This window comes from Natrix helvetica (genome assembly GCF_964273705.1).
Source record: "Natrix helvetica genome assembly, chromosome: W".
NCBI lineage: Eukaryota > Metazoa > Chordata > Lepidosauria > Squamata > Natricidae > Natrix > Natrix helvetica.
This window is the reverse complement of record NC_138555.1, coordinates 58,856,830-58,882,905: the sequence shown is the minus strand read 5'-3', so window position 1 is coordinate 58,882,905 and position 26,076 is coordinate 58,856,830. Positions and strand designations below refer to the sequence as shown.

The 26,076-nt window shown below is 40.7% G+C and overlaps 1 protein-coding gene across 1 annotated transcript in view; it reads right to left on the bottom strand.

The window, feature by feature from the left end:
* Positions 1-26,076, bottom strand: part of LOC309400789 (septin-7-like) — a 309,583-nt gene that overhangs the window by 219,291 nt on the left and 64,216 nt on the right. The window lies entirely within an intron of this gene.

Sequence of the window (26,076 nt, the reverse complement as noted above, 5' to 3'; positions counted from 1 at the left end):
ATTTGTTTGGGAATTCCAACTTGTTCCCTAAACACATCCACAAATGGTGCTAAAAATTCACAAGTTAGGAAGTTCAAAAACTTTAGAATTTGAAGTCAATTCTGCAACATTCCCTAATGCTGAATGCAGCCAGATTTGTGCTCAAAACAGATGTTTTGCACTTGAAAAGGGATGCTTTAAATTAAACATAGTTTGATATTAAATATTTTGCATTTCATACCAAGTTGGAAGGGGAATGCCTGGGTCTAGGAATTATTTTTGGTATACACCATTTAATACAATGTTTAAAACAGAGTATTTTACTTTGACAAATTATATTGATAGGTTAAAGAGGATTTAATAATATAAACAGGTACATGACTTGTTTTACTGTTGTACTACAACATAGAATACGTTTGTAATTCAACCACAAAAGTAATGAGAATTTTCTTATGGAAAAGCAATACATAGGTTTCAAATTAGTAATTGATCAGTAAGATGTGATCCATGTTTTGAGGGCTAGCTGAAACTCCAGAACTATTACTTGAACATTAAAATCATTGTAAAACACATTCAGCTATATTAATATGAACTCTGGCAAAAAGAATAATGACTTTTGAAAAGGAAAAGCTGTGCAAACCACATTAACTTATTTTTATTTTATTTATCAAATTTAGACACCCCACATCTTATGAAAGTAACTTTCAAATGATTGAATGCATTAAGTAATCCCACTATGACCCTAATGCAATAAAATGTGTCAGGGGGAAAACAATTTCATTTAAAATTATGTAGAGTAATCTATTTCTAACCAATCAGATTTTGTATAATGAAGTACAGCAAAGTTGACATTCAGTTCCATTCAACTGGAATACATAATAGTATTTCCTGTGTTTGAGTTGAAATTGACAGGAAACTTTTTTCTACTGTGCTTTATTTACATACATAATAATATATGTATAATACTCCTACAGAGGAAGGATACTTTTAGTTTGTTGAAGTTATGACAAATAGACTATTTTATTCAATAGAATACAACCATATTGTCTTTTTAGAATGTACCGTTCCTTCAATAAGCTACTTCAAATGTGGAAATCAGATTCCACCTGAGTGAGAGAAGAGGCACAACAGGGTAAGACCTAAGTTTCAGTGGTCTTAGAATAATGGGAGGTTCTGAATTCCATCCACTATAGGCAAGAAACCCAATAATTGTCTCTAGAGCCCAGGTAAACAGGCACAGAGTAGTTGTTGACTTATGACCACAATTGGGACTGGAATCTCAATCACTGAGTGAAGCGGTCATTAAACATGATGCCTACATGACCACTCAGCTCAATGACTGCAATCACAGATCTCCCACTTGTGGTTATCAAACAGAGCAAATGAGCTGTTTGCCGGAGGACAGGCAATTCTCATCCATGCATGGAAGGGAACTCATGAGTTGGGTTGGAGAAACAAGGCAGGAATTGCAAAGATCCCCAATTTGTCTCTCCAGCCCAGTGCATGAGTTCCTCTCCCCTCAATGTATGGAAGGGAACTTGTGAGCTGGGCTGGAGAGATGAGGCAGGGAAACACTTGGTGCTAAAATTCTGCTTGGATTTTGGTATGGACCTTTTTCAGCCAGCCCAAAGAAAACAGAGGGAGAATTCTTGGCAGTCAGCAGCGCCTTGCAACCTTCCCTGGTGGCTTCCCCTCCAATTTTCTTGAGGAGCTAGCAAGGAAGATTACAAATGGTGATGACATGATTGGCAACCAGTTAGAGGTTACCAACTGCCCAGATCACAAACACAAGACCACAGGGGTGCTGCAACGTAACCCTAAGTCCTTTTGTTAAGTGCTGTTGTAATTTCAAACAGTTGCTGAACAAATGGTCATTAAGCAATGATTACCTGTAGCAGCTAAACATAGCAATCATCAATAACGGTAGAAAAAATACTAGTGTAACATTCTGCCTTGTCTAAACCTAAATATAGATAGTACTCAATTTCGAACAATTGAGCCCAAAATTTATGTTGCTAAGCAAGACAGTTGTTAAGTGAGTTTTGCCCCATTTTACAACCTTTATTGTTACAGTTGTTAAGTGAATCACTGCAGTTGTTAAGTTAGTAACATGGTTGTTAAGTGAATCTGGCTTCCCCATTGACTTCGCTTGTCAGAAGGTTACAAAAGGTGATACATGACCCCAGGACACTGCAACTGTCATAAATACATGCCAGTTGCCAAGCTTCTGAATTTTGATCATGTGACCATGGAGATGCTGAAACGGTCATAATTCACTTTTTCCAGTGCCATTGTAACTTTGAACAGTCACTAAACAAATGGTTGTAATTTGAGGACTATCTTTACACCAATGGTTTGATCACAAAAGTAAAGTATTTTTAACACAACTCATATCCAGTGTTTTTTACATGGGAGAATGTTTCTATCTGCTCCATTTTAAGTGTTCAGAAAATTTAATAAGAAAGTTACTAAACTCACATTTGAGGACATAGAGTTTTCATTGAGTCATTTGTAATTTAAAATGCTGGTAGAAAACACCAAATAGGGAATAAATCAAAAATTTATATCCCTCTGTCCTTAATTAAAATTAGGTTTCATATTCTACAGTCCATTACCTATTGGTTACCAGTTTGCTTCTGGGTCCAATTCAAGTTGTTGGTTTTTACCTTTAAAATCCTTTATTAACTTTAAAGCCTTTTATGGCCTGGGCCCAGGGTATCTGATGAGCCACCTCACCCCAATGGGACTAGCCCACCCAACTACAGCAGAACAGGCCTGTTTTTTACCTCATCTGCTAAGGAATTCCCACTGATGGGATCAAGGAGAAGAGCCTTTTCCACTGTGGCCCCCACCCTGTGGAACATTCTATCTATCAACTTGTGAAGCATTCCTGACCTGCTCTCGACTTGCCATAGGCAGGAGGATTGGGAATCAAGCCTCCCAGCTGCATTGACAAACTTGCACTTCAGTCAAAACAAAGCACTTTCCAGCTGGCCACGTCAAGGTCATATCCATGCAGACCCACAGTGGCCGGAGGGAGGGACCTCTACAAACCGTGAAATTGCTTTGTTGGAGAATGTGACTGATGACACACCTTGGGGGAGGGGGAAACAGGGTCAGAGCCAGGACGCGAATTAAGTGAGGTCACAGTTGGCTTCACTTAGTCCGTGCCGACATGAAGCTCCTAATAAATAACTGGATTTCTTTTGAAGCTTGGTTTAAGGCTCATGATTTAATTAGGGCATCAGTCGGTAACCTGAAAGCAAGCCAACTCTCTCAAAACTTATCAAAATGACCAGGACTCCTGAGCCCCGGGCTCTCCAGTTGCTCCCCAACAACTGGGGTGCATGAAGAGAAACTATGGCTACCATGTAGTCAGAGGGCAGACTATCCAAAGAGAGCCTGCTCCAGGCGACCCAGAAAGAGGCAGAACCTGCACCCAGGGACTTCCAGGACCCAGCAGCCACATCAGAACCGGAGTGCAGCCCCCCCTGACCATCAAAGCCAAGATGCCCGCCCCAGCGACTGAAACAAAAAGGGATGAGTATTTGTGGAAAAAAGTCCCTAAAGCAGCTGAGGTTGAGTTCCCTCACCCTAGCGCCCGGGGCTGGGGAAAACCCCTGAGCAAGCTAGGAAGAGTGGAATGGATGTGGGACTGGGAACAGGCCAGACTCCCAATGCCGGTTCATTTCCGGGTGCGATTCAAGGTACTAATTATGACCTTTAAAGTGCTCCATGGCTTAGGCCCAGGGTACCTGCGAGACCACCTACTGCCACCAGTAGCCTCCCACCATCCAGTGCGATCCCACAGGGTTGGCCTCCTCAGGGTGCCGTCGGCCAGACAGTGTCGGCTGGCGACCCCCAGGGGGAGAGCCTTCTCTGTGGGAGCACCTTCCCTCTGGAATGAGCTGCCCCCGGAGCTTCGCATAATCCTCGACCTCTGGTCCTTCCGACGCGCCCTAAAAAGTTGGCTTTTCCAGCAAGCCGGCCTGGCCTGTTAATTTTATCTAATTTTTAAAATGTTATTGTTATATTAATTTGGTTTGTTTTTGGGATACTTATCTAATTTCCTTTTAACTTTTGTGATATGTGTTTTTTAATGTTGTACGCCGCCCTGAGTCCTTTGGGAGAAGGGCGGCATATAAATCGAATAAATCCAGTCCAATCTAATCCAAAAACTCTGATGGAGCCCTTGGGGAGATCCACAGAGCAGCTGAGGGAGGAATTTGACCAAGGAACCCTTCATGATGAGAGGCCGTTGTGCCGCCCAAAAGAGAGAGAGGGGTTGCAGCTGAACCCTTTGAAGTGAGGAGACATAGACAGGAACACAGCCCCCTGTCTCCACCCACCAGAAGGAGAATTAGCCTGAGGCGGCAGCCAATAGAAATAGAAATAGAATAGAAATTTAATTTGTTACCCTCTCCGCAAGGGACTCGGGGCGGCGTACAATATACATACATACATATAAACATAGAAATACACACATATACATACATATACATACATGCATGGAGGAGGTAATAATTAAAAATACATTACATTAATAATAATAAAAATTAAATTAGTCATTAAAATACCCCGAAATAATAATACAATTTAAAAAAGGACTGCCAGGAGGAAAAGGATAAACTACGGTTGAGCCAGGCCAGACAGTTGAAAGAGGTGGGTCTTGAGCTTTACACGGAAGGAGCGGAGATCGGAAGTAATCCTGATATCAAGGGGGAGGTCATTCCACAGGGCTGGGCCCATCACAGAGAAGGCCCTGCTCCTGGGTGTCGCCCCCCGACACTGTTTAGCGGACGGCACCCGGAGAATGCCTCCCCCACGTAACAGGAAAGCCACCCAGGGTAGGCAGCTCGTCCCCTAGAGCCAAGGGAGACTGCCAAACACACCAAGTGCAGGCACACAGGGGTCAACATGAGGGAGGAGCTGAACAAGCCGCCGCAATTCAGGGAGAAATTCGATAGGGACTCAGATCAGCTGCACCCCCTCACGCTCCAATTTTGGCACCAGGAAGCTTCAGGGAGGGCCTCCAGAACCCGGGGGAGGCCATTTTCGCCCTCCCAGAGGCTCGAGGAAAGCCTTCGGAGACTGGGGAGGGTGAAAAACGGAACGTCTGGAAGTTTGTCAAAAACAGATCATGCCAGACTAATCTTATTGCATTCTTTGACAAAGTGACAAAATTAGTGGACCAGAGGAATACTGTCAATATAATTTACTTGGACTTCAGTAAGGCATTTAATAAAGTAGACCATAACCTACTACTAGATAAAGTAGAAAAATGTGGGTTAGACAGCATCACCACCAGATGGATTCGTAACTGTCTGACCAACCGCACTCAACGTGTAGTCCTCAATGGAACTGCATCTACATGGAGGGAAGTATGCAGTGGAGTACCCCAAGGCTCTTTTTTAGGCCCAGTACTCTTCAACATCTTCATCAATGACTTGGACGAGGGGATAGATGAGGAACTCATCAAATTTGCAGATGACACCAAACTGGCAGGAATAGCCAACACTCCAGAAGATAGGCTTAAGATACAGAAGGATCTTGACAGATTTTAACATTGGGCGCTATGTAACAAAATGAAATTCAATGGTGAAAAAAGTAAGGTTCTGCATTTAGGCAAAAAAACCAAAATGTACAGGTACAGTATATATGGTACCCTGCTCAATAGTAGTAATTGTGAGAGGGATCTTGGAGTCCTAGTGGACAACCATTTAAATATGAGCCAGCAGTGTGCAGCAGCTGCTAAAAAAGCCAACACAGTTCTAGGCTACATAAACAGAGGGATAGAATCAAGATCACGGGAAGTGTTCATACCACTTTATAATGCCTTGGTAAGGCCACACTTGGAATACTGCATTCAGTTTTGGTCGCCACGATCTAAAAAGGATGTGGAGACTCTAGAAAGAGTGCAGAGAAGAGCAACCAATATGATTAGAGGACTAGAGTCTAAAACATATGAAGAACGGTTGCAGGAACTGGGTATGTCTAGTTTAATGAAAAGAAGGACTAGGGGAGACATGATAGCAGTATTCCAATATCTCAGGGGCTGCCACAAAGAAGAGGGAGTCAAACTATTCTCCCAAACACCTGAGGGTAGAACAAGAAGCAATGGGTGGAAACTAATCAAGGAGAAAAGCAACTTAGAACTGAGGAAAACAATTCCTGACAGAACAATTAATCAGTGGAACGGCTTGCCTCCAGAAGTTGTGAATGCCCCAACACTGCAAGTTTTTAAGAAGATGCTGGATAACCATTTGTCTGAAATGGTGTAGGGTTTCCTACCTAGGCAGGGGGTTGGACTAGAAGACCTCCAAGGTCCCTTCCAACTCTGTTATTCTATCTAACTCTAAGAGGAAAGTGGATGCTGGGAGCTGCAATTCTACAAAGTATATAACCTTGAGTGATGGTCTAAACAAAGAAAAGAATTGACTGTTGGAAAAATAACTCTGGTGCTACAAGCTGGTTAGACTGAATAAACTGAGATAGAGAGCACATAATTGAGACTTGTTATTTCCAAACAGCCTAGCTCTTGAAACTCAAAGGGAAATATGAACAGCAAAAGGCTTCACTTTCTTATTTTTCCTCCCACCCCCTTTATTTATTTATTGCCTTGGCTCTGTAAACTCTTTCTTAGCAAATATAAAACAGCTGGGGTTTGGTGGACCTAAGTGGATTACAATTTATTGATATACCATTCCTTTCTGGATAATAAAGGATTAGGGTCTGAAGAACAACAAGGAAGATGACTTCAAAAGACTGAAATTCTTGGATTAGAAGCTAGTTTCGTTACTTTTTTTTCTCTTTGTCTTTTCTTTGTTTTTTCCTTTCCTTACCTTTGGATTACAATTGATAGCTACACCTTCTTCTCCTTGTGGATTACAAATATTAAAAATAACCAAAAATGAGGAAGACACCATCGGCACCATCTTCAGCGTCATCCTCAGCAGCAATGAGACCATCTGGGCAGAGGACTTTGGATGCTTTGCTACAACAAGAAAAGGCAAACACAATGCAGGCAGAGTTAAAAGGGATGATACAAGCACTGCATGATTATTTCAAAGAAAAAATAGGGAAAGTAGAGGACAAATTAGAGAAAGTAGAAGATTAACTAGAAAATGTTGAACAAACGATGGCAAGTAATGAATAACACATACAGAAAGTAGAAGAAAAAGTCGAACAAGTGGGGGGGGGGAAGTGGATGAAGTTCATAACAGATTTACTCTGGCAGATAAAAATAAAGAAAGAATAATAATATCATTAGAAATGGATCGGGCCGATTACTATCTGCGGTTCCAGAATATGGAGGAAGAAAAAGGAGAAAATCTAGCAGAAATAATGGCAGAGCTGCTGGCAGATGCCCTAGAAGTGGACAAAGAATTTTTTTTTGTCAGATATAGACAAAATATTCAGAGTTAATACAAGATATGCGGCCAGACATAGACTTCCTAGAGAGGTCCATGTTAGATTCACAAAAAAGCAATAAAGACAGAGATTCTACAAAGAGTGAGAGATGAGCCTGTAAAATATAAAGGAAAGGAAATAGTAGTACTAAAACAGATCCTGAGGAGAGTGAGAGAAATGAAGAAAGAATATCAATTTTTGATGAGGCAACTAGCAAAGAATGGAGTGAACTTCAGATGGCTGATTCCAGAGGGAATATTGGTGACCTGGCTGGAGCAAAGACACAGATTAGACTCTATAGGGAAAGCAGAACAATTCTATGAGCAATATTTTGGGCCACAATAGGAAATGGGAATAAGTGAAAAAGAAGAGGTCAAACGACGAGAAGAAATCACAGAAGAGAAGAATATGCAGCAAAAAGAAGATGAAAGAGACAGAGAAGAAATAGCAATAAGAGAAGGGGAAAGGCAAGAGAACTGAGATAGATGAGAGCAACTAGAACAACAAAACCCATCTATAAGTAACTATGGAAGAAGAAATTAAATTAATGTTAATTAATATAAATTGACTGAATCTGGCAACAAAAAGGAAAAGGGTTTTAGAGGGTGGGGCTGACGTCCGGATGAGATGGCATGCAATCTTGTAGCTCCAAGATTGCTGTTGATATCTCTGCTGCTGGACGGTTCTTTTAAACCTAAACCATCCCAAAGAGATGGTGATAGAGAGGGGCATATCCTGTTGATCTCAGGGATATCGCAAAGTCCCTGTTTGACCCAGAAGTAGCCGTTTCTTGCTGGCAACAGCGAGGCAACCATATAGCTGCTGAAATCAGGACAGCTCCCAAATGGAAGAGAAACAGAAGAGAAGCGTGTCATTTTGGTGAGGTTTTTTTTTTAATTCCACCACTGGGTGGGGGGCACTGAGGATCAGTTTGTAGCACCAAGGGGGCGGTGGACTGAAAAGGTTTGGGAGCCACTGCTTTAGAGGGAAAGAGGGAGAGACAGGAAAAGAAGAATCATTAATTGAACTACAAGATAATGGCCAGGCTGTGACTGGAAAAGAAGGCGCAGTAGGCGGCACTGGGGATACTAAAGAACAACGAGAGCCGAGATCTACTAGAGCAGTAAACCCTACCTATAAAACATAAACATGGAGGAGAAAAAATTAATTTCAATAAATATAAATGGACTTAACTCAGCTATTAGAAGAAGGAAAACATTTCATAAATTAGAGAAATTAAAAGTGGACATAATTTGCCTTCAAGAAGTACACATTAAAAAACAACAGGAACAATTATTGATACAACCTAAACTAGGGAAAATATTTACTACATTGCCATGATGCAAGAAGAGAGAAATGGTTCTTACAATACAATAGCAGAGTTGGAAGGGACCTTGGAGGTCTTCTAGTCCAACCCCCGGCCTAGGCAGGAAACCCTATACCATTTCAGACAAATGGCTATCCAACATCTTCTTAAAGACTTCCAGTGTTGGAGCATTCACAACTTCTGGAGGCAAGCTGTTCCACTGATTAATTGTTCTAACTGTCAGGAAGTTTCTCCTCAGTTCTAAGTTGCTTCTCTCCTTGATTAGTTTCCACCCATTGCTTCTTGTTCTACCCTCAGGTGCCTTGGAAAATAGTTTGACTCCCTCTTCTTTGTGGCAACCCCTGAGATATTGGAACACTGCTATCATGTCTCCCCTAGTCCTTCTTTCTATTAAACTAGACATACCCAGTTCCTGCAACCGTTCTTCATATGTTTTAGTCTCCAGTCCCCTAATCATCTTTGTTGCTCTTCTCTGCACTCTTTCTAGAGTCTCCACATCTTTTCTATTAATTAATTAATTAATTAATTAATTAATAGAAAATTTTTAATTAATAGAAAATTATTAATTCTATTAATAATTGTATTGTATTGTATTGTATTTTCTACATCGTGGTGACCAAAACTGAATGCAGTATTCCAAGTGTGGCCTTACCAAGGCATTATAAAGTGGCATTAACACTTCCCGTGATCTTGATTCTATCCCTCTGTTGATGCAGCCTAGAACTGTGTTGGCTTTTTTGGCAGCTGCTGCACACTGCTGGCTCATATTTAAATGGTTGTCCACTAGGACTCCACGATCCCTTTCACAGTTACTACTGTATATTAAGGATACAATTTCAGCAGAGCAAATCTACACAGATGATGATGGAAGAATCTTAATGGTGGAAACTATGGACAATAACAAGAAAATACTTTTAATAGCAATTTATGCTCCTAACGATAGCCAAGAGGAATTTTATAAAAAATTACATATGAAAATAATTGAATTGGACTATGTTAATATTTGTATGATGGGAGACTTTAATGGAATTGTAGATCAGAATATGGACTATAAAACACAAAAACAGCCAAACTAAATAGAAAGACTCTTCCTAAATCCTTTTTTAAAATGACTGATGAAATAGACTTAAAAGATATATGGAGAGAAAGAAACCCCACAAATAGACAATATACTTTCTACTCAAATACACATTTATCATGGTCCAGATTAGATATGGTATGGATCTCAACGGAATTGATTTGTGATATACAGGAAATTGACTTAGAAACAAGTACCTGGACAGATCACAATCCAATGACAATTAAGTGGAAAGGACAAAGGAGAAGATCTAGATGGACTTCAAATAATACTTTATTAAAAGCTTGTGGTTATGGGGGATTTCAACTTGCCGTCGACGGGGGAAGCATCCGAGGTAGCTCGGGAGTTCATGGCTTCCATGACAGCCATGGACCTGACCCAATTAATTCAGGACCCCACACACGAAGGTGGCCACATTCTGGACCTTGTTTTTGTATCTGAACAGTGGATGAGTGATCTGGGAAGAGGGGATGTAACCATTACCCCCCTGTCATGGTCAGATCACTCATGTCTCCGGCTGGACTTCCCTGGCGCTACCCCCCACCGCGAGGAGGCGGAACCAAACTGTCCAAGTTGGTACCGCCCCAGGCGCCTGATGGAACCGGATAGGTTCCAGACGGAGCTTGGGCCATTCCCTGTAGCCCTGACCCGCGCTCGCTCCGAGAACCTAGCGGCCGCCTGGAATAGGGCGGCCGCTGGGGCCCTGGACCGAGTTGCGCCTTTGCGGCCTCTCCTGCGGCGACGACCCACCCGGGCTCCTTGGTTTACCGAGGACCTGAGGGTGATGAAGCGCCATAGGAGACGCCTAGAGGGCAGGTGGAGGTCCTCACGCTCCAAATCTGACCGAACACAGGTAAGAGCCTATTCACGGACTTACCTTGTGGCATTAAGAGTGGCCAAACGCAGACATTGCGCCACTCTTATTGCGTCCGCCGATAACCGCCCTGCCGCCCTGTTTCGGGTGACCCGCTCTCTCTTATCACAGAGGACGCGGGAAGCCCCTTTACAGGGCAGAGCAGAGGAGTTTGGGGAATATCTGCAGGACAAAATCGCTCAGATCCGGAGCGGATGGGCCCCCTTCAGTGGACCAGAGGAGCCGCCAACAGTGAGTCTTGTGAGACCATTCTGGGAGGAGTTTGATTCTGTTGCCCCCGAGGATTTGGATAGGTTGCGTGGACGGCTGCGACCGACCACATGTTTAATGGACCCATGTCCCTCCTGGTTGGTACTGGCATCCTGGGAAGTGACACGAGGCTGGCTACTGGGCTTGGTGAACGTCTCTTTGAGCGAGGGGTCCTTGCCTGCCGCCTTGAAAGAGGCGGTGGTGAGGCCCTTACTCAAGAGGCCTTCCCTTGACTCGATGGAGCTAGCTAATTATCGTCCAGTCTCCAACCTTCCCTTTTTGGCGAAGGTTGTAGAGAATGTGGTGGCACAGCAGTTTCCATGACACCTTGAGGAATCCGAATATCTAGACCCACACCAGTCCGGCTTCCGGCCCGGACACAGCACGGAGACGGCCTTGGTCGCGTTGGTCGATGATCTCTGGAGGGCCAGAGATAGGGGTTGTTCCTCTATCCTGGTCCTATTAGATCTCTCGGCGGCTTTTGATACCATCGACCATGGTATCCTATTGCGCCGGCTGGGGGGGATGGGAGTTGGAGGCACAGTTCTGTGGTGGTTCGGCTCCTACCTCTCTGACCGGACGCAATGTGTGTTGGCAGGGGGGCAGAGGTCGACCCTGAGGTCACTCACTTGTGGGGTGCCTCAGGGGTCGGTCCTCTCGCCCCTCCTGTTCAATGCATATGTGAAGCCGCTGGGGGAGATCATCCATGGTTTTGGGGTGGAGTATCATCTGTACGCTGATGATACGCAGCTGTACATTTCCACCCCAGACCACCCCAACGAGGCTGTCGAGGTGATGACCCGGTGTTTGGAAGCCGTCGGGGTCTGGATGGGGGACAACAGACTCAAGCTCAACCCCTCCAAGACCGAGTGGCTGTGGCTACCGGCACCCCGGTTCAGTCAGTTGATTCCATCACTGACCATAGGGGGCGAGCAATTGCCCCCTGTGGAGCAGGCGCGCAATTTGGGCGTCCTCCTAGATGCCCGGCTGTCAATGGATGACCATGTGGCAGCCGTGGCAAGGGGGGCGTTCCACCAGGTTCGCCTGGTGCGCCAATTGCGCCCCCTACTGGACCGGGATGCCCTACACACGGTCACTGATGCACTGGTGACGTCTCAGCTGGACTACTGCAATGCCCTCTACATGGGGCTTCCCTTGGGACGCGCTCGAAGACTGCAGCTAGTCCAGAACGCAGCCGCGCGGGCTATTATGGGGAGTTCTAGGTACTCCCATGTAACACCGCTCCTGCGCGAGCTGCACTGGCTGCCTGTGGTCTTTCGAGTGCATTTCAAGGTGTTAATTACCATCTTTAAAGCGCTCCATGGCTCAGGACCTAGGTACTTGTGGGATCGCATCCTACCACACACTTCCCTGCGACTGATTCGCTCTCACAGGGAAGGACTCCTCCGGGTGCCGTCCACTAAGCAATGCCAATGGGCGGCGCCTAGGAGTAGAGCCTTCTCTGTGATGGGCCCAACCCTCTGGAATGACCTCCCCCCCGATATCAGAACCACCACCGACTTCCGCTCCTTTCGACAAAAACTGAAGACTCACCTGTTCCGTTTAGCCGGCCTGGCCCATTTATAGTTTTATTCTACCTCCTGGCAGATATTTTAATTGGGTATTTTTAGGGTATTTAAATATTGCTTTTAACTACTTTACTTCAGATATGTACAGTTTCTTATTGCCTCCTCTTTGTGTTTGTATTTTCTATTTATTGATGTGTTTTTATTTGACTGTACACCGCCCCGAGTCCCTTTGGGGAGAGGGGGCGGTATAAAAATCTAAATAAAAGTAAAAGTAAAAGTAAAGTAAAAGAAAAGGATTTTGTACAGAAAATGGAGAAAGAATTGGCGTTCTTCTTCAAAGAAAATAAAAAAAGGACACATCAATGCAGAATCTCTGGGACACAATGAAGGCCTATGCCAGAGGCTTGATAATAGATTATACAAGAAAAAGAAATATTAAGAAAAGACAAGCTTTTAAAATACTGGATGATGACTACAAGAGACTTTAAAAAGAGCTACAGAAGGCCCCACAAAAAAAGGAGAACGAGCCAGACGTCGCGACGACACAACTTGCGGTCTCGATAGTCTGAGACCGCCGTTGATTCATTTACCAGCTGCACAGTCCATATGGACCTAAACCGTCCTGCAGAGACGGTGACAGGGAGACAAATCCTTGCTGGTCTCAGGGACACCGCAAAGTCCCTGATTGACCCAAGGGAAGTTTTCCAAACCGGCGGTAAACAGACAGCCCCCAGGCTGACAAAGTCAGAGACAGCTCCAGAAAGAAGGCAGTGAAAGTGAGTCCAGCTTGTGAGATTTTTTTTTTCTTTGAGAATGATTGCCCAAATAATTTTTTTAAAAAGATAAATTAGTCCTTTAAGCAAAAGAACAAAGAGGCGAAATTTATCTTTATTGGACTGCCTTAGAAAGTTTTTTTTTCTTCCTCTTCTATGTAACAGTGTTTTGTGTATTGAAGTGATTGGAATGCTTCCCGTTTCTCCTCTTAAGTGAATAAATTGATTTTTTCTCCTAATCTGTGCTACCTTTATTTTTTGGCTGATCTAAAACTTTTTTTTTACTTTAATAATCCTTCCTCTTATTGTTTATTAAATTTTATTAAAGACACTTAGAGATTTTTGTTTTCCTTAAGCTTGATACGAATAAGAGAAAGTTGAATCTGCCATTCAGAAGCTAGAACTTGGTTTTTTTCTCTTTTTGAAACAAAGTATCCTTTGCTCTATTTTCCCTGAGTTTGTTGACATTGCTAACTAGAGGGTTTGCCGCTTGCCTGTAGAGACTGATAACGGCTGAAGGACACGGACTGTTTTCTTGCAGGTGTCTTTGTGGAATATTTTGGACAAGGGAAGGGAAAGAAAAGAAAAGATAGAACCCTCATTTTTTTTTTGAAAAAATTAAAAGGATCTTATGTTTAAGCAATTTTAAAACAAAAATATTTTTATACAGAAAAGAGATATTGAAGGCGAGAGTGGCAGTGGATTTTAAACTTTTTCTTTTCTTCTGGGAAATATGCATTCATATACAGATGAAGAAACCCTAAGTTGCCAGTATTTTTTGGATGGAATTCTAAAGATATTGGAAGGATTTGAGAGGTTTGATAAGAAGTTGGATAGATTATTGTCTGGCTCAATAAAAGATGAAGGGACTGGAGCCTCAAAAATTAAAGAAGGGAGTGAAGATAAAGAAGATAAAGACAAGATAACAGATGAACCTAATAATGGAGCACCTATGAGTGAAAGTGGAAAGGAGGGAACATGGAAAAGTGAATCTGATTATTATTATATACTTGATGATCTGGAGCTCTACCCCCCATGTCAAGGTATGGATTTGATGATGGAATTAAGAAGAGAAACAGCTTTAGAAAGACATCGGATAATCAAAGACATGTTAATTTTAATACCAGTTCAAGGGCAAAAAGACTATATGAGAGATCTTTCAAGCAAAAAAGTGCAGAGAGAAGTTTTTTAAAACTTTATAAAGACGTTTATAAGAGAATTGACATAACTGGCTAAAGAGATAAGACAGTTTTGTTACTGGAAAGACACAGGCTGATGATGAAGGTTGATAACTCAAAACTTAGGTAACCTTTGGTGATTAATAAGTAGGATTTCTTAGACACTTTTAGAATGTTTTCTTTAAAATGTTTTTTGTTAATTAATAATCCACTTTGATAATAATAATAATAAAGTAATAATCTCAATTAGTAAAAATAATTTGGATATAAACTGTAAATGGCGACCTGGGGAAAAGATTTATCAATTTCACTAATATATTTTTGTTTAGATTTTATTATAAAGAGGTAATTTTTCTTGGGCACGTATAAACTTTACTAACAAACTTTTGTTTAGACTTTATTATAAAGATGTAATTTTTCTTGGGTCGGAGGGGAGGAGATGTGATATAAATGACAAAAAAATTCTTTTTTTTTCTTTAGATAACTATAATAACAATAAGAAAATGTTAATGGATAATGTTTAATGATTTTTATATGTCTTGGCATTGGTAAAAGCAATTAGATATAAGCCTTAGATAGTGAGTTTGAAAAAAAAAGGGAATATGCTATAAAAGGGTAATTATTGGAGGTTTATAGGAATAGCTAATGAATGCCAGTAGGTGGTTGTGTCTTCAAGTGCAAATGATTTTAGATAAAAGCATATTTAAATAATTATAGCTAAATGAGAATGATGGTACATTGATGGTAAAATACATAAAGATCTTTGATTTTAAAATGTAAATTAAAAAAATGAAGGATGTATAGTAACGCACAAAATTACTAGTAAATGATGCTAGAAGGTAATATAACGATGATGGAATTAGTTGAAGCCCTTAAAAAACAAAGCAATGGAAAAGCTCCAGGTCCAGATGGACTACCAGTGGAATTTTATAAGACTTTACAGGAATCATTGTATCTCCCATTGTTAGAAGTTATGAACGAAGCCATGTTAAAGATGAAGATACCCGAATCTTGGTCAGAGGCTTATACAACACTGGTGCCAAAGGAGGACACCGACCCACAGCAAATTAAGAATTATAGACCAATTTCCCTGCTAAATTCAGATTATAAAATATTTGCCTCAATACTGGCAGAAAGACTCAAAAGATACTTAAATAACTTTATTCATCCTGATCAAAATGGATTTCTGCCAAAGAGACAAATTAAAGATAATATGAGAATAATCCTGGACACTTTGGAATATTATGAGGCACATCCTGAAAAACAAATGGCGTTGATATTAGACGCTCAGAAGGCCTTTGATAATGTGAATTGGTGATTTATGTTGCTACAGTTGGAACAGATGGGCTTTGGCAAGAAATTTATTCAAACCATACAAACCATATACCACAAATAAACAGCAAAGATAATGATAAATGGAGAATTGACAGATTCCATTGATATTGGGAAAGGGACAAGACAAGGTTGCCCACTATCACCCCTGTTGTTTGTGTTAACGTTAGAAGTCTTAAATAGAAACATTAGAGAAGATAAAGACATAAAAGGAATGGAAATTTAAAAAGAAGAATATAAATTGCAAGCATTCACAGATGACCTAGTCTTCATTTTAGAGGATCCATTGGAAACCGCACCTAAATTGATAGAAAAAATAGAGGAATATGGAAAAGTAGCAGGTTTGAAAATAAATAAAGACAAAACGAAGATTTTGACAAAGAACATGCCAGCAAGACAAAAGGAAGTATTGGCGGAAGCTTTGAAGATTCAGGTCACGAACAAGGTTAAATATTTGGGGATATATTTGACAGCAAGATGTAGTACACTTAAAGAGAACAATCATTATAAACTTAAACAACAAATTACGACAGACCTGGCCAAATGGGAAAATTTACAACTATCGCTAATAGGGAGAATATCAACAATCAAGATGAATATACTACACAGGATTTTATATTTGTTCCAGACAATTCCAATTAGATTAGGGAAAGATTTCTTTGAAGACCTTAACAAAATAGTATTGAAGTACATTTGGCAGGGAAAGAAAGTGAGAATAAAACTTAAACTGTTACAAGATGTTTGAATAAGAGGAGGATTTGGCCTACCTAACTGGGAGTTATATTACCAGGCAACAATCTTGATGTGGGTTAAGGAATGTATAACGTGAAGAAACTCTAGATTATTGACCTTAGAAGGTCATGATTTGTTGTTGGGTTGACACGCTTTCTTATGGTATAAGGGAACTAAAACACAGGGGTATTTCAGAAGGCATTACATACAGGAGGCCTTGTTATTAAACTGGGAAAAGATTAAAAGGCAACATTATTTTAAAATTCCAGTCTGGTTATCAACTATTGAAACATTTTCATATTCAATAATATATAAAAAGGAACAAACAGTTAGATATGGTGAAATATTGAATGCTAAGGGTGAACTTAAATCTATGCAAGAATTAGAAGAACAAGGTATAAGAATTAACTGGTTTTCATACACGCAAATACATTATAGATATGATAAAGATTTTAAAATGTATGGGTTTTATGATAAAATGACTGACTTGGATAAAATTCTGACAGGTACTGATGAAAAGGTGATTAAAAATTATATGGATACTTATTAGAGGTTAAACTAGAAGAAGAGCAAGTTAAAGAATCTATGATTGCTTGGGGGAAAAGTTTTGGTCATGGAATTGATTTAGAGAAATGGCAAAAATTATGGTCACACAATTATAAAATGACAATGTCAACAGCATATAAAGAAAACTTGTATAAGATGGTTTACAGGTGGCACCCCCGGCGAGAATAGCAAGAATGTTCAAGGACAAATCAGAAAAATGTTGGAAATGTCATCAGATACCGGGTTCATATTACCATATGTGGTGGACATGCATAGAAGCTAAAAGATATTGGACTAAAATCCACACTTGGTTGGAAAAAATGACTCAGAAACATATAGACTTTAAACCTGAGATTTTTTTATTGGGAATACTACTGGAAATATACAATAGAGACTTGAAATATTTGATTGTAAACGTGTTAATGGCAGCTAGAATTGTATTTGCAAAAAATTGGAAAAATGAGAAAATACCAACGCAGGAGGAAGTTATTCAGAAAATAATGGAAGGTGCTGAAATGAGTAAATTGACATTTGAAATTAGAGAACAAGAAGATGAACAATTTTATAAGGTATGGGATTTATTTTACCAGTGGTTAGATAAAAAAACATGGAAATGAAAAACGTTGGAGAATTTTTATAATATAAGAATAATAGAATAATACAGATAACAATACAAAGGTATATGATCATTGAATAGATTTAGGACGATGTAATGAATTGTTTTAATATAAATGAATCCAATACCTAGAATATTTCGTTCAAAATGAAGGTATAATAATTATAGTCAAATAAATGATGTACAATGATAATAATGTATACATATATACTAGATTGATAATTTGTGATTTTATATAAAATTGAAAGTGAGGACTATGGAAATGATGCACAAAAACTCTGCAATCAAACGACATGCTGTATGTGATTGAAGAAGGTTCTGTGTGTTATGTGTTGTCTGTCTTTGTCTGTCCAAAAAAGAAAAATATTCTTTTAAAAAAAAAGAGAGAGAAGGAAAAGGAACAAGAAATGATATTCAACTATTTTTGGGTTTGCGGAAATACCACCCCAAGAAAATATAAATTAAGAGCTGGAAGAGACACCTGCAACAATAGAAAAAGAAAGGAAGAGAGGAGGAGAGGAAATGAGAGGAAACGGAGGGAAGGAAGAGAGGGGTGAGGAGAGGAAGATGGAAGGGAGAAGGAGAGAAGGAGAGAGGGTAGGAAGGGGAAGGGGTAGAGAGAAGTAGGGGAGAGGTAAGGGAAGAAGGAAGGGAAAGGAGACGAGGAAAGAAGAAAGTAGAGAAGGGATGGAGGGAGAGAAAGGAAGAGAGGAGAGGAGATGAGAAGAAGAGAAGGGAAGGAAGATAGAGAGGAGGAGAGGAAGATGAATGGGAGAAGGAGAGAAAGAGAGAAGGAGAGAGGGTAGGAAGGGCAAGAGGAAGAGAGGAGGAGGGGAGAGGTAAGGGAAGAAGGAAGGGAAAGGAGGAAGGAAGGAAGTAGAGAAGGGAGGAAGGGAGAAAAGGAGAAGAAGGTGGTGTCAAAACAGGTGAGGGATGGTAAACAAAGCAACCCAAATGGAATATTATAATTCTATAAATGGAATGACAAATGTATAAGAAACATGAATGTAAAAAAAGAATAATAACTATGTGAATGTATACCTATTATTGTATATAGAGAACAAAAAATTAAAAAAAGTTTTTTTTAAAGGAAAAGGATATTCAATAAATTAGAAACATTAAAATTAGACATAATTTGTTTACAAGAAGTTTGCATAAAAAAGCAACGTATGAAAGTATTGGACTATCCCAAAATTGGAAAGTTATATACTTCTTTACCTTAACAAAAGATGATGGGAATAGCCCTATATGTAAAAGAGACAATAAATGCTAAACAAATCTTTATTGATGAGGAAGGGAGAATTTTTATGGTGGAGATAACGATGAATAATAAACTGATACTTTTGGTACCAATTTATGCACCAAATACTAATCAAGAGGACTTTTATGGAAAACTCCATAAAAAAATAACAGAACTGGAATATGAAAATATATGTATTTTGGGAGACTTCAATGCAATTACGGATGCAGAAATGTACTATAAAACTAGAAAGGTAAATAAAAAAGCAAGGAAGACACTCCCTAAGGCTTTTTCTAGAATGGCAGGAGAATTAGTTATCCATGATGCATGGTGAGAGTTATATCCCAAGGAAAAACAATACTCATTTTATTCAAATAGACGTATGTCTTGGTAAAGAACAGACATGATATGGATGGCAGCAGAACTAAAAGCTAATATACAAGACATAAGCATAGGAATAAGTAACTGGGTGGATCACAATCCGATAAAAGTCATATGGAAGGGACAAAAAAGAAAATTAAGGTGGACATTGAACCAAGAAATATTAAAAGAAAAGGAATTTATTCAATTGATGGAAAGAGAATTATACTTCTTTTTCAAAGAGAATAGAAAAGAAGAAACATCATTACAAAATGTATGGAATACAGCTAAAGCATATGTTAAAGGATTAACTGTAACATATAGAGGGAAACAGAATAAAAAAAGAGAGAAAATCAAAGGATACTAGAAGAAGTACACAAGAGATTAGAGATAGAATTACAAAAAGACCCACATAAAAAGGATATAAAGAATCAAATGGACTTAATGAAGCATAAGTTGAATTTAATAGATAAAGAAGAACTAGCAGGGAAAATTAAAAGTGGGATGCCAAAAGGCATTTGAAACACTAGAAGAACTTTTTGCAAAGGAACCGGTGCTGAAGCATTCTGACCCCAAACAACCTTTCATTATCCAAGCAGACGCCAGAGACATGGCAATGGGAGAAGGGCTACTCCAAAGAAATAGCCAAGGAAAACTACAGCCCTGGGCCTACACCTCCCGCAAACTCACGGACACAGAGAGACGATGGGCCGCATGGGAAAAAGAGGCGTTTACAGTGAGATGGGCACTGCTCACCTGGCACCACCTGCTGGAGGGGGGAGAAACCATTTGAAGTCTGGACTGACCACAAAAATCTGGAGGCCCTTAGGACCCTGCAGAAAGTATTTTCCAGAGAAAGGAGCTGAGGTCGCGATGGTACAATGTGCGACCTCGGAGCTCCAAGATTGCAGTTGACACTTTTGCCGCTGGATGGTCCATTTGGACCTAAACCGTCCCGAAGAGACAGTGACAGGGAAGAGTACATCTTGCTGATCTCAGGGACACCGCAAAGTCCCTGATTGATCCCAGAGAATCTCCCCTTGCTGGCGACAATAAGCACAGCCTCAAGCTGCTGAAGTTGGGACAGCTCCGCAATGGGAGGAAAGCAGAAAGAGAAAGTGTGTCCATCTGGTGAGGAAACCTTATTTTTATAAAAGACTGCCCCCAAAAGATTGAAGTTAAATTAAACTGGTAAAGAAAAGGAAATAAGCGGCGAACTTAAGCATTATTGGACAGTCTGTTAACTTTTTTTATTTTATTTTTTTCTATCGATTGAAATTTTGTGAACATTTTTTACTTTTTAAAGTGAAAGTATCGGATTTTCTTCTTCTATTTCTTTTTTTACCTATGAATTAAATCTTTTCCTTTATTTCTACAATAGTGGTTGGGATGGATTCTTTCTTTTTATTTTGTTTCATTTAAGAACTTTGTTTCTTCTAAGCCTGAAACATAAAGAAGATATAAAAGGAATATAAAGAGGGTAGTAATCTTAGAGGGAAAAGAAGTTACACTGCCACTTGGAGGTTGGAGGTTGAGACCTGGAAACATTGCTTTTTCTTTTTCCCCTTTGATCATTTTGACCTTGCACTTCAAAGGCTTCAGCTTGTTTATAGAGAAGAGCATGGGTTGTTTACGCAGGTGCTCTCTGGATGCTTGTTGGTAGCTAGAAAGAAGTGAAAACAAAGATTTGTTTTTAAACTAGAGTGGCAGTGCTTACTAATTGGAAGGATGGCACGATTTCAAAAAGAAACCATAACATTACAACAGATTATGTTTGGAATTCAAACATTATTAGAAACAACAGAGAGAATTGAGAAGAGATGGGAAAATATTGAAAATTTTAATGTGGTAAAACCTGATGGAAAAATGGAAGATATTCAGCAAATGGAAAAAGTGGAGGCTAGAGTCCTAGAAACCCAAGAGAAAAATGAACAAAGAGGCAAGATAACCGTGGATATTGACAGTGAACTGAGTGTGGTTGGAGATGGAAAGAGTGGAACAAGGAAAGGGAAGATAGATGGAAAGGTGCTTTACTACAGATTTCAAGGTATAGAAGAAGAAAAAAAAGAGAAGAATGGATGGATTTAAGGAGAGAAACTTTGACAAAAACACTACTGATAACCAAAGATAAGCTGATTAAAGAAGCTGGTGGAGGGTTTCGAGATTTTACAAGATATGTAACAAGCAACAAGTTGCGAAAAGAAGTCCAAACAAATTTGATTAAGAAAATAACCAGAAGACCAATTCCACAAATGGCAAAAGAAAAAGGACTACACTATTACTGGAAAGACACAGGTTGAGATATGAAAATTAATAATAAAACACGTTAAATTTAGTGAAAAGTAGAGCATTATGTTAAAAATGTAGTGATAATGATAAAGTTAGGTAAGTAATTGATAATGATAACAATGTATACATATATATTGGTTTGATAAGAGGAAATTTGGTATAAATTTTAAGTGGTGAAAAAAGGGGGGAAAGTAAGTTAAACACTCAAACTATTGTCAAATAAATGACTGATAATGATAATAATGTAATAATTTCTATTGACATGATAAAAGGAAAATTGCATATAAATTGTAAACAATGATTAAGAAAAGAGGTCAAAAATTTTGTTATTAAACAATTAATTTTTATTTTGAATGTGTTATAAAGATATAATGTGGCTGGATGATATTGAAAATAGATAAGGGAATGGCATTATGTGGTTTTGTTTTAAATTTTGGAATGTTCGTTATAAAGGGACGTTAAAACAACTATAGTCATATGAAGGATGAGGTATGATGATAGCAATATATATAAATATATGTGATGTAAAATATATACCTTGATAGAAATCATAGGTGATGACTGTGGAAGGGATGCACGAAAGTTCTTTGTAACCAATTGACACACTTTCTACAATTTGTAATGGAAGATGATTTTAAGGTGTTTGTTTGTGTTTATTCAAAAAATTATATATATAAAAGAAAGTATCATCCAAACAAGTCCACTGGGCTCAATAATTCAACCGTTTCAATTTCATGCTAAAACACATCCCACGGGGGAGGAATTTCCTAGCTGATGCCCTCTCCCGCATGTGAATGCAAACGGGAGGAGGTAGTAGATGCCATCATCATTCCCCCTACCCAAACAGCCGCCCGAGTGATCACCAGATAACAATGCCACAACCAGCAAGACCGACCTGCAAGCGATCTAACCATAAAACTCAAAACCGAACTACTAGCAGACCTCTGATTCCATGACAACCAACACATCTTCACAAAAAGGGAGGACCTAGCATGGAAAGGGATGAAACTCTATGTTCCAGAGTCCCTACACACCTTAATCCTCCAGAGGAGCCACAATGTCAAATCGGTGGGCCACTTTGTGTTCCTAAAGACTTTACACTTAGCACGGAGGCAATTCTGGTGGCCTAGCATAAAGAAAGACATGGACAGTTATGTGAAAAGATGCACCATCTCTGCCACAATGAAAAAGTGACCAGGAACCCACCCCGGACTGCTGCAGAGTCAACGAGGCCATGGGAGGAAATTGCAATGGACTTTATAGTGGAGTTGCCAAAGAGTGGGGTGAACATGGTGATCTGGACTGTGACAGACTTATTCTCCAAGCAGGCACACTTCATACCATGTAGCAGACTACCCTCAGCCCACCAGCTAGCCAAACTGTTCCTAAAGTACAGGTGAAACTTGAAAAATTAGAATATTGTGCAAAAGTTCATTTATTTCACTAATGCAACTTAAAAGGTGAAACTAATATATGAGATAGACTCATTACATGCAAAGCAAGATAGTTCAAGCTGTGATTTGTCATAATTGTGATGATTATGGCTTACAGCTCATGAAAACCCCAAATCCACAATCTCAGAAAATTAGAATATTACATGCAATCAATAAAACAAGGATTGTACATAGAACAATATCGGACCTCTGTAAAGTATAAGCATGCATATGTACTCAGTACTTGGTTTGGGCCCCTTTTGCAGCAATTACTGCCTCAATGCGGCGTGGCATGGAAGCTATCAGCCTGTGGCACTGCTGAGGTGTTATGGAAGACCAGGATGCTTCAATAGCGGCCTTCAGCTCTTCTGCATTGTTCGGTCTCACGTCTCTCATCTTTCTCTTGGCAATGCCCCAGAGATTCTCTATGGGGTTCAGGTCAGGCGAGTTTGCTGGCCAATCAAGCACAGTAATCCCAGAGTCATTGAACCAGGTTTTGGTGCTTTTGGCAGGTGCCAAGTCCTGCTGGAAAATGAAGTCAGCATCCCCATAAAGCTCGTCTGTGGAAGGAAGCATGAAGTGCTCCAAAATCTCCTGGTAGACGGCTGCGTTGACCCTGGACTTAATGAAGCACAGTGGACCAACACCAGCGGATGACATGGCTCCCCAAATCAACACAGACTGTGGGAATTTTACACTGGACTTCAAGCATCTTGCAGTGTGTGCCTCTCCATTCTTCCTCCATACTCTGGGTCCTTGGTTTCCAAATGAGATGCAAAAGTTGCTCTCATCAGAAAAGAGGACTTTGGACCACTGAGCAACAGACCAGGTCTGTTTTTCTTTAGCCCAGGTAAGACGATTCTGACGTTGTTTGTTGTTCAGGAGCGGCTTGACAAGAGGAATATGACATTTGAAGCCCATGTCCAGGATCCGTCTGTGTGTGGTGGCTCTTGATGCACTGACTCCAGCCTTAGTCCACTCCTTGTACAAGTCCCCAACACTTTTGAATGGCCTTTTCCTGACAATCCTCTCCAGGTTGCGATCATCCCTGCTGCTTGTGCACCTTTTTCTTCCACACTTTTCTCTTCCACATAACCTTCTATTCATGTGCTTTGATACAGCACTTTGGGAACATCCAACATCTTTTGCAATTACTGTTTGAGGCTTTCCCTCCTTATGGAGGGTGTCAATGATGGTTTTCTGCACAACTGTCAGGTCAGCAGTCTTTCCCATGATTGTGATTCCTACTGAACCAGACTGAGAGACCATTTAAAGGCTCAGGAACCCTTTGCAGGTGTTATGGCTTAATTAGCTGATTAGAGTGGGACACTTTGAGCCTAGAATATTGCACCTTTTCACAATATTCTAATTTTCTGAGATTGTGGATTTGGGGTTTTCATGAGCTGTAAGCCATAATCATCACAATTATGACAAATCATGGCTTGAACTATCTTGCTTTGCATGTAATGAGTCTATCGCATATATTAGTTTCACCGTTTAAGTTGCATTAGTGAAATAAATGAACTTTTGCACGATATTCTAATTTTTCGAGGTTCACCTGTACATCTACCACCTGCATGGAGTTCCACAAAGAATTATCTCAGACAGAGTGGTCCAGTTCACGGCTAAGTTCTGGAGGGAGTTCCTGCGGTCCATTGGGTTGTCCCAGGGCCTTAGTTCTGTTCTGACCCAGCCTTAGCAGAAGCAAGAAACAGACTCCTTGTCACGGAAAACCCCTCTTTATTTACCTCTTATGAATTAATTGCATTCACCCACTGAAAAGTCCAGGCAATAGTCCTTCAAGGAGTTCACTGCAATAACAGACCTTATCAGTTCCTTGTAATAATTGCAAGGCCGTGAGCTCCCAGTGTAAAGGCTGCAAATTAAGTTCTGGCAAGCAGTCTTTGTGGCACAAAACACAATGAGCAACATCTTCAGAATTACAAACAGTTTTCTCCTACGACAACCACTCCCCTTTCCTTCTACTAATTCCCCAGCCAGGGGCCATTCAGCGTCCATGTGTGCTTTACTTCCCTAGTTGACTCCTTGTCCTCTGTTGTTCACCTCTCCTAACTGCTCTGTGCATACATGCATCTGGAATAGGCCCCAGCTGTTCTTCCTCCTCACTCAACTCAGCCTCCAAAGGCAGCTGCCTCTTCGGTGGCTGGGAAATGTCAGACGGCCCTGGCTCTATCTGTGCATCCAATGCAGAGCATCCATCAGAGCCTTCCCCAGACTCCAGAACTGGCCCAAGTTCCTCCCCAACCTCATCATCGTTTGAGTCTGTGGAGTTCTGGCAGCTGGCGGGCCACAACAAGCTCAGCCGTTCATCCAAGCACCAATTGGGGGGGGGGGGCGGAGGGAGAAACTGAACACCATGGTAGAACAGTACCTGAGGTGTTACGTGAACTATCAGCAGTCCACTTGGGGGGACCTCCTGCCTTTCGCTGAGCTTGCATACAATAATGCTGTTCACAGTAGCACGGGACTAACTCCGTTCAAAGTAGTGAGTGGCATGGACTTCCTCCCAATTAAAGAATATACAAGGGATCGGGGGGGGGGGATCCTTTGACAGTCCCTCAGTCAGCTTGACAGACTGGCTGTCAACACTGAAAGCAGCATGGGAAAATGTCAAGAAAGCACTAGCTAAAGTGGCCCACACCTATAGGAAACAGGCAGACAAACACCAAGCCCCACAAGAGTCATTCCAGCTGGGGGAAAAGGTCTACCTCTCCACAAAATACATGAGGTTAAAACTCTGGGACCCAAGTTCATGGGGCCATTCCCCATAGCAAAGATTATCAATCCGGTCACAGTGCAATTAAAATTGCCCCGACTGTTAGGGAAGATACACCCGGTACTCCATAGCAGCCTTTTAAAACCCATGGTCAGGTCGACCCTGAGGCCACTACCCCATGAGTCCCTGGACCCCGTGGTCATAGGAAGCCAGCCCATTATGAGGTGCAACGCATCCTCAACTGGAGGTGGCACAGGAGACAGCTCCGATACCTAATCAAGTGGAAGGGCTACCCTTTATCTGAGGCATCTTGGGTAAAGAGCAGAAACATCCAAGCTGACTGCCTCATAGCTAAATTCCATGAAGACAACCCAACAAAGCCTGGGGGGGGGGT